Source organism: Paroedura picta, chromosome 1 (genome assembly GCF_049243985.1).
Source record: "Paroedura picta isolate Pp20150507F chromosome 1, Ppicta_v3.0, whole genome shotgun sequence".
Classification (NCBI taxonomy): domain Eukaryota; kingdom Metazoa; phylum Chordata; class Lepidosauria; order Squamata; family Gekkonidae; genus Paroedura; species Paroedura picta.
The window spans coordinates 73,390,005-73,399,376 of NC_135369.1; the positions used below are offsets into that span (position 1 = coordinate 73,390,005).

Sequence of the window (9,372 nt, forward strand, 5' to 3'; positions counted from 1 at the left end):
AAAAATACCAACATTCATTAATTCATTAATTCCATTTATATACCAGGGCAATGTACATTGTGGAAACAGGAAGATACATTGAAACATTTGCAACAATATGAACGAAAAAACATAAGCAGTCATTATAGATGATATCAATCAAATATTGTTTTTGGATAGTTACAACAATTTAGAGGGGGAAACAGTAGCAGCTAGGGACATGTTGGATGTCAAAAGTTGCCTGGCAATGGGACCAGGTTGTAGCAAGGTCTCTGTTACTGGCTTCACCTAAAAGTCTAGCAGAAGAGCTCTGTTTTGCAGGCCTCTGTTTTGCAGGCACTGTTTGAGCTCCGAAAGGGCCTTGATTTTGTTGGAGAGCTCATTCTACCCAGTTGGGGCCATGGATGAAAAGGCTCTGGTTCTGGTTGAGGCCAGCCAGATTTCTTCGGGGCTGGGGATCACCAGATTGTTGGATAGAGCATGTCACTCTTCAGGGAGTATAGGCAAGTAGATGGTCCTTGAGGTATGCAGGACCCTGACCACATTGTCCTTCCCACCAAGTAGCTGTGATGAAATAATCTGTTTGTGATGAAATCTCTCAGCTTCAACTGTTTCTGAAATCCCTCTTAGCTGCATGGAGGAAAGCCTGTAAAGAAAATACCATTGAAGGTAAAGAGCTCAGTTTTGTTTTATATTTCATGGTGCAGCAGCTTGTGGTTCTCAGATCAGAGTTCTCTACCCTCCCTTCCCAGATGCTATCCCTCTTGATTTAATTGCATTACTTAAAACATGGAAAATGTTGAGAGTTTGCCTCCACAAAAAACTGGGCACACTACCTGCCTACTTGCCTCCTCTACATTCTGGTTAGTGGACAATACTGTGGCAAGGACAAAGTCTGATCACATGACTTGGTGTCTTCTATGGGCATATAGCCTAAAGTAGCATGTCTAGGAGGAAGCGGAATCCAGGACAAAAGGAGTAATGGAAGAGATCTACATAGGGTTTAACTGTTAGGAAATAGCTCTCTCTAAGTGTAACCTCAGTTGGTGGTTCCGTGGGGCAGAACTTGGAATGAACCTTGCAATAATTCAAATGAAAATCCACCAAAAACACCTTACCAGTTCTGTTCTTACAGATATTTTTGGGTAGATTTTAGCATCTTAAATGTATCCAAGTTTTCTCAGGAACACCAGAGAAAAAATCCCAGATATATTTGTGAATTACAGGATGAATCTGAATTACACGGTAGATCCCACCTCTCTGCTCTTTGTCTGGCTTCTATGGCAGTCCATTTAAAGCCTGAGGTTCATCTGTGCTGGTGAGGAGCAACCTATTGCCATCAATTTATTACAGTTGCCATGAGTGTTGCCAAACTTTGAATGCCAAGGTAATGGAGTCATCATATTTCATGTATTTTCATGTAAATGCTTTCCATCTAAGAAATAAATCTGACAATTGTCCTGCAAGACTTCCATTAGACTCCCCATTTCAGCTTTCAAGAAACAGAAAGCAAACATACGTTAGGTATTGTCCTGTGGGCCATACAACTGCCATAAGCCTTCAATATAGTGTACTATAATTAAATTTTAAGCTATTGACTCGGCCCCAGTCCTTTACACCAACAGCAGCCACCTCTAGCATTTGAACCCTAGAACTGTTTTCTCCCTGTAACTTCACAGTTTCTTTAAATTTTCTCCTTGGCAGGTAGACACAGCCCAGCATCAAAATCTTACAGACTGCAGTTTTGCACAACAGAAGAAGAGGTCTCCCCCATTATGTTGAAAATGAACACTAAAAACAGTTGGTTTTTATTTATTATTTTTATTTATTATTGTATGTATGTGTATCCCCCTTTCTTTCATCACAGAACTTCAGACAGCAAACACCAGAGGTTCCAAGAGGTCAGGCCTCCAGAAACTGACCATACCCAGGCCTGTGTAACTTCAGCAAGGTTGCAATCAAAGGCATTTTCTATTTGAGTCTGAGTTTGAGTCCAGGGGCACGTTGAAAACCAAACAAAGTTTAAAGGTGCCAGTAGACTCAAATGTTGTTCTGCTGCTTCATACCAACATGGCTATCCCCCTTAATCTATCTTGAGAATGAATGTTTACTATTCTCTTGTACTGAAAATAGTTTGAGCCTGACTCTACATAAGACATAAAAAGGGTGGCAGACTCACATATTTAAATAGGGGCCTAGATGGGAGAAATACTCTCCCCCCAACACTATTCAACATCTTTATACACCCTTTGGCTCAGCTGGTTTGAAGTTTGGGGTTGGGTTATCATCATCAGCTCTATCTCTTGATGGACAGCCACTCTTTAGTCCCCCCAGAAACATTTGCCAGATGTTTGGGAGTGGTGATGGCCTGGCTCAAGCAAAGCAAGCTGAAACTCAACCCCTCCAAGATGGAGGTCCTGTAGTTTGTTAGGAAAGGCTTAGATCAGGAAGTGCATCTACCCACCCTGAACAGTATGCAATTAGAGATCTTGCACACAGCCAGGAATCTGGGTGTGACTCTGGACACCTCCCTTTCTGTTGAGGCCCAAGTCACTAGAGTAGCCCAGCTGGTGTTTTACCACCTATGTCAGGCGAGGCGACACATAGCCACAGTGATCCACACAATGGTCATCTCCAGGCTGGAAATCTGTAACTCATTCAATGGAGGCCTTCTCTTGTCCTTGATCTGGAAACTGCAGCTGGCGCAAAATGTAGCTGCTAGGGTGCTCACTAGAAAACCTCGGTGAGCACACATCCAGCCAGTGGAATATCAGATCAAGTTCAAGGTGTTGGTATTGACTTTTAAGGACATTCGTGGTCTGGGCCCAGTGTACCTAAAGGACCGTCTACTCCCTATGCCCCATGCAGAGCTCTCTACTCTGCGAATGCTAATAGGTTGGAGATCCTTCCCAACACAATATTTGTCTGGCCTCATCCAGGGCCAGGGCTTTTTTGGCCCTGGCCCCTGCCAGGTGAGAGCTGAGGGACCTGACGGAACTAATACAGTTCTGCAAGGCCTGTAAGACAGAGATCTTCGTCCAGGCATTTAGTTGAGACCAGGCAGAAGGAAGATCTTAGCCCCTCTTCTGATGTATCCAATGTGTTGCAGTTGGGAAGGTGGGGTGGAAGGACTGGTGAGGGGATGTTGGGAGGGTATGAACTTTTATTGTTTTTTTATTGTTATTTTATGTTGTAAGCCACTGCAAGCTGGCAGGTCAGGAACGGCAGCCTAGATATTGAACAAATAAAAGTAATGCTCTTAGATATATTACAGGGTGCTAAGCATTGGGTAGGAAGACAGTTCAGTATCTCCACTACCACTGTTCCCTTTTTGTTTTTAAATCAGTTGCCCACATGGTCCATGTTATACACAATAAGGGTGGAAGAAGCAGAGGCAGAAGTCTGCTATAATCACTAGTCACTTGGGGCTCATTAATTAATTTGTTCTTTGGTACAGTTTACTTATGAAGCCAATTGGCAGATGGTTAATTACCTCACTGAGATTCTGTTGTAGAATTGGCGCATTATAGTACCATGATAGCAATACAGAATAATTGCCTGACCTAAAAATGCAGCAAACAAGTTCCACTCTGCCACGGCTTGGATTGTATGTTAACTATCCAGTGCATAATACCCCAGAGGAGTTTACCCCAAAGTAATAAAGATGGGCTTTGTAAGTATGGGAAGGGGAAATCAAGAAAGGCAAATAGGTATAATCATATGAATAAATGAGCTGCCTTATACCGAATCAGACCTCTCTCATATATTTTACTGACAGAAGCCAAGGTTTGGAGATGAGAATACTGTTGTGATTGCCTAATGGCCCCTGAGTACATCCATTTCATAAAGCAACAAGTGTTCCTTCTGTTATTTTTGGAGGGTTTAATTTCCCCCAATTTTTTATTCATTTTCAGATGTGACTGCAGACCTAGGGCCTTCCTTGGGTTTGTAGACGGATCTATCTTGTCTGTCCTTGGCTCTGGTTCATACAGAGCCAAATTCGAAATAAAATTAAAAGGATGTTTATTGAAAAATAAATGTTAAAATCTAACACAAACATATAAGAGGAAAGTTATGGGGTTGAGATGGTACGATAGGTGGTATAATGATCTGTGTCAAAGAAGGATATGTCGATACTTTCCACAAAGTAAAGAAGTCGAGGAGAGATAGCTCAACATCCTGTGTGCTTCTGGGTCCATGGTTTGGATCCAAGGACAATACACTTGGCTATGATCAGTTTTGTATCTGCTTAAATACCCAATTTTATGTCTGGAGGCTAAGATTAGGCAATTAGTCCATAAAACAAATGAGTTAATGTGTATGCTGGGATGGTGCAAAGAAATGAAGACCAGGTAATGTCTCTGTCACCCTTGAGACAAAAGCCTTTGATTGGGTTACCTGCTGCTCCCAAGGACAGTGATCATTGCCTCAGGATGGACCCTAGTGGATTTCTCAAGGAGGACAAAGGAGTGGTTAGCAAGAATGCCAAAGTGTTTGATGCTCTGGTAATGAAGTAAGGTAGCTGAGGAGGGATGAATTTTTTAGAGAAAGAATGCTCATAGATGTGAGGAAGGTATTACAGGCAAACAAAGAAATGAGTAAACTGCCTTATTAACATAGTCTATGGTGAGGGTCAGTGGGAAATGCCTCTCATGATAATAACTCCAGAGTCCTCCAGAGTTCTCCATACTCCAGAGTCCTCCTGGAGGGATGTAGTATCCAGGGCTGATTCTGCACTTACTTTGTTTATTTTGTTGTGGATTCTGCTGAATTCAGATTGGTTTGAACTCGGGTCTTCCTCTATCCCCCCCCCCCCAATTGAAACAAAGTGTTCTGCACTTGATTGGGGAAGCTCAGAATGGGGGGGGGGCAAGTGTAGCAGAAGCCTTGGTTGGAGATTGCGGGGGGATGAAGCCCGGGGATAGCAGGGTTTGTCAAGGGAAGAGACCTCAGTGAGGTACTGTGCCATACATTAGTTCCTTAGCTTCATGTTCACCCTTCAAAGCATACATCTTCTCCAAAGGAACTGATCTTTGTTGTTGGAGAACAGTTGTAATAATGGGAGATCTCCAGGCCTCATCTAGAAACTAATAACCCTAGAGATTGCTAGATGGGTGGGTTGGTTATCAGATTGCTAGTTCTGGGTTGAGAAATACCTGTGACTTTGGAGGTGGAGTATAATGCTATGGATTATAATGGTATGGAGTCCACGCTCCAAAGCAGCCATTTTCTCCAAAGGAACTGATCTCTGTCACCTGGGGATGAGCTGTAAAAATGGGGGATCTTCAGATCCCACCACTTAGGGACTGGCATCCTTAGTTGGTTGGTCAGTCCAAGGGCATTGCTAGCACCCTTCCTTCATACAGAACATAAAGGATACTAATTTTCCTTCTGCAAAGGATTTTCTGTAGAAAAAATTTCTAGTGCAATCCTCAGTAGGTCTATGAGTCTCCAACTAAAGGCTATTCAGTGGGGCTCACTGCCAGGAAAGTGCTCTTAATATTGCACTGCTAGTGCCCCACTATATTAGGTACATGTCTTATTCTCTAGGATCATTTTATTCCTAAAGATGTATTTGAATGAACATCTGCTATTTACAGGACCGTGAGTGCATTCTTGTCAAGGTAGTCCTGACCTGAGACCCAGCATGCTGATGCAATGACAACAGAGCATCAAGCACTGGAGTTTTAGCTTGTCCTTGATATAATGCAGTCTGCAGTGACCACCAGCACAGTTTTTCTTTGCCTCTGTTTACCTCCTGCTGCAGTTAAAATGGAAGAGTGAAACCTGACCCTGTTTTCTGTAAATGCAATTAAGCCTTGAAGCAACATGGAGAGTATATGATTAAAAAGGGGGTAAAAACATAACAATCCAGTGTGCTGTTGCTGTTTTAAAATATGATGTAAAGAAAGTGAACGTGATTTGAGCTCTATATTCAGCTCATCCTTAGGGGATAAAAAATTAAACCATTGTCCTGTTTTGTAATGAACTGACCTTTGCACACAATTTTGGATTTTTAAGTCATATTGGAAGGAAGGTATTGCACTGCTGTAATTAAAGGGGAAATAAGTATGCATTGAAAAGCTATTGTGAATGGATAGGAGGAGCAGTTTCTTGCAGCACAAAGATGATTCAAGATTTCAAAGGCTCAGGCCCAAGTCTAGCTGTACATTTCTAGACATACTACTCCAATCAGTGCAGAGAGTTTCCCTGGCACAGTTGCTGCCACTGCGTCATTGAGTGTGTTTGTTTTGCTTAATCCCCACCAGGCAGCATCATGGTCACGGCAGCAACAGCCTGATTAAGATGATGGAAGGTTGCTGTCATACGCTTGTAATTACGGGTTTCCTGTGTCACTCCCCAATGGGAGGTCAATGACTCTCCCTCCTTCTCTCAGCAAAAAGATTATGTGTGTGGAATCTGATAAATTCCCTTTAACCTCTCTGCCAGCCTGAGACTTCAGTGCTGACTGTAAGGCCCACCCAATCCAGTCTGGATGTGAAAGGATAGCAAGGAAGGAAGACAAGTGGAAAGAGAAGAAAAGGAGGAAAGGAAGGTAAGCTAGTTAGTGAGAGGTGAAATGCAACTCAGAGGGACAAAGAACAGAAGGCTCTCATCTCACTGTCCTATGCATGACCAACAGCTGTAATCTCATTGGCACAGAGCACAGCCTAAACTCTGGATAAGGATGCAAGGATATGGTTGCCACTTAGACTTAGAATGTAGGAGCCCAGTCCAGGAGACTGAAAGGAAGGAGGGGGAGCAGTTGATGTTGGCCGAGTTTAAATATGCAAGAGGTAAGAGCACCAGACAGCTTAAAGAATAAAATAGTTTTATTAAGAACAGAAACAAACTTTGTATAGAATGAGGAGAGAGTCCTGTCTGTCCAGCTGTTGTTCTGCATTCATTCTGTCTGCCTGTTCTGGGGGCAAACAGGCAGGAAGTATGGTCAAAGGAGCAGGAAGTCTCCAAAGGAGCCAATCATGTTATAGGAGGAGACTATTTGAAAAATATTAGGAAATTACTAATCTAACTATGCTAAATACACATCTCCAATCCCCCCTGCAGAATATTCTTCATATATGTTTGAATCATGTAAACTACTGATTTTGCGTATTCCAACTGTTGAGACAGATGAAGGGAAGGGAAGAAGAGGAAGGCAAAAACATTGAGAAGACAGTGGATGTCCAAGCCGCTGTAGAGCCACAAGAAAAGCAGATATGAAAAGTGAGCAGGAGTATAGGAAACAAGGAGATGTACACCAGTTGGAGTGTTGCCTATGATCAGTGAGTTCATATCCCTACCCTGCTCACTTGGTGAACTTGGACCAGTAACACTCACCAAGCTTACCTCATGGGATTATTATGAGGATAAAATGGAGAAAGGAGGACCTATATTTGCCACCCTAAGATCCTTGGAAAGACAGTGGCTTTTATTATCTGCAAGAAACTACAATCCTAATGTCATACAAGCCCCATTCAACGTTGTTGGGTCCACAGTACAATCCTAAACAGAGTTACACTAAGTCTGCAAAGTCCTCGCAGCTCCTCTGTGTATCTGGGGGCTGACTTGAAACAGGGTCAAAGAGAGTGTTGAGGCATGATTGCATCAATAGCTGTTGATAACCAGTTATTCCAACCATCAACCAGATCATCAAGTGACTCTCTGGGGAGCATTGGGTGCCACAGAGCATTCAGGAATCTAACTGGATCCATAATAATACAACTGCTCATATCCTTACGAGGACCATTTGAAGGGAACATATTCTACTTGCCCTCTAGCAGCTGCACTGGTTGCCTATCAAATTCTGAATCAGCTTCAGGGTTTTGATAATGACCTTTAAGGTCTTACACAGTCTAGGCCCTGTGTATCTGAGGCTCCACTCCTCCTAATATGCCCCCCCCCAAGAGCATTTCTTTATTCAAAAGCTAATCTCTTGGTGATTCTTGGTCCCAAAGACATCCAACTGGCCTCAACCAGAGCCAAAGTTTTTCCAGCCCTGGCTCCAGCCAAGTGTAATAAACTACCAGCTGAGCCCTGACAGTACTATCACAGTTCTGCAGGACTTCTAAGACAGGACTCTTCCACCAGGCCTATGGCTACAGCATTGGCAGCCTAATATCATGCGAGCCTCCCGCTCTTCTCTCTTGTCAGATTCTCCTCCCCTTTCCTGACTCAGCATGTTATCTGGCCTACAGCCAATCCTACGGGTCAGACTAAAGATGGCTGGGGTGAGTGGGATGGGATGTGAGGAGTTCGTTTTTTAATTTTTAAGATGTGTTTTAATTTGACTATGAATGTTTTAATCTGTTGATGTAAACTACTCTAAACCTGCTTGCGGAGAAGGGCAGTCTATAAAACAAATAATAAATACTAAATCTATGATAAAGAACATAGATATTTAGGAAATTACTACAGCATCATGGTCTTGGCAAACCGAAGTACCTACCATTGCTCCATCTAAAACATCACACACACAAACATTTTTTTTCCAGCTGCTCAGTGGGTGAGAGCAGGCAACAGTGGACAAAGGCTGACCATGGGAAGTGTGAGACCCTGAGACAACCACAGTTTGTTTTTCCTTGCCACCCCGTTGGGAGGCAAAAAGCCACAATGAGGCAGAGGGAAAATGCGGGAGAGGTCTCCCATGAGGAGGCTTGCAAACACATGACTTACAACCGTGCATTTGCAATTAGGAGGAGGCAGCGGTAGTTTTGTGCCTCCATTTGGCATTGGTCCTAGTATCGTGCTTCACATCAGGGAACAACCAGGGGAAAGCTTCCATGCAGAATCAGTCAGAGAGACACTGTCAGGTTAAGACAAAGAGAAGTAGTCCATTCTTTAAGGAGATAACCAATATACACATATATATATACATACAGAGAGCAGTACAAGAATAAGTAAAAAAGTATTGATACTAGGATTCCAGTTCATAGATGCACAGGGTTATTCTAAACAAAACATGTTTAAACATGTCTCTACAATCAGCGGATGGCTACAGACAAGTTCTGTCAGTCTTAGTCTCATCTGGGTACATTAAAAAAAAGAAAAGAAAGCTGCATTGGTGAGAAGAATATCAGGAAAGTTATGCCAATGAATTTTTCTTTTTCTTTTTTTATATTATTTTTTATTTTAACTTTATAGATTGCAAGATTAAAATAAAGAGTAGAAAGATAGTTTTTATTTTTTAACCAATTTGCAGTTCCATCACATGTGAAAAAAGGATCCTGATGTTACATATTTATATTTGCCATCTGTTTGGTTACACATTTTAGAAATCAATTTAAGAATCAGATATCACCTATAAAACATTTTATACCAATTTTCCCATAAGATTTGACATTTTGTCAATTTTAAAGTTTTACACTACAAGGTCCATTCTGCACGAGTTAA

At 42.2% G+C, this 9,372-nt stretch overlaps 1 long non-coding RNA gene across 1 annotated transcript; it reads left to right on the plus strand.

Annotated features, from left to right (window-relative positions):
• Positions 1-257: 257 nt before the first annotated feature.
• On the plus strand, positions 258-1,770 carry LOC143838720 (uncharacterized). Its single transcript, XR_013231450.1, has 3 exons — positions 258-648; positions 1,206-1,366; positions 1,684-1,770. It is a non-coding gene; the product is annotated as an uncharacterized LOC143838720 (long non-coding RNA).
• The last annotated feature ends 7,602 nt before the right edge of the window (positions 1,771-9,372 follow it).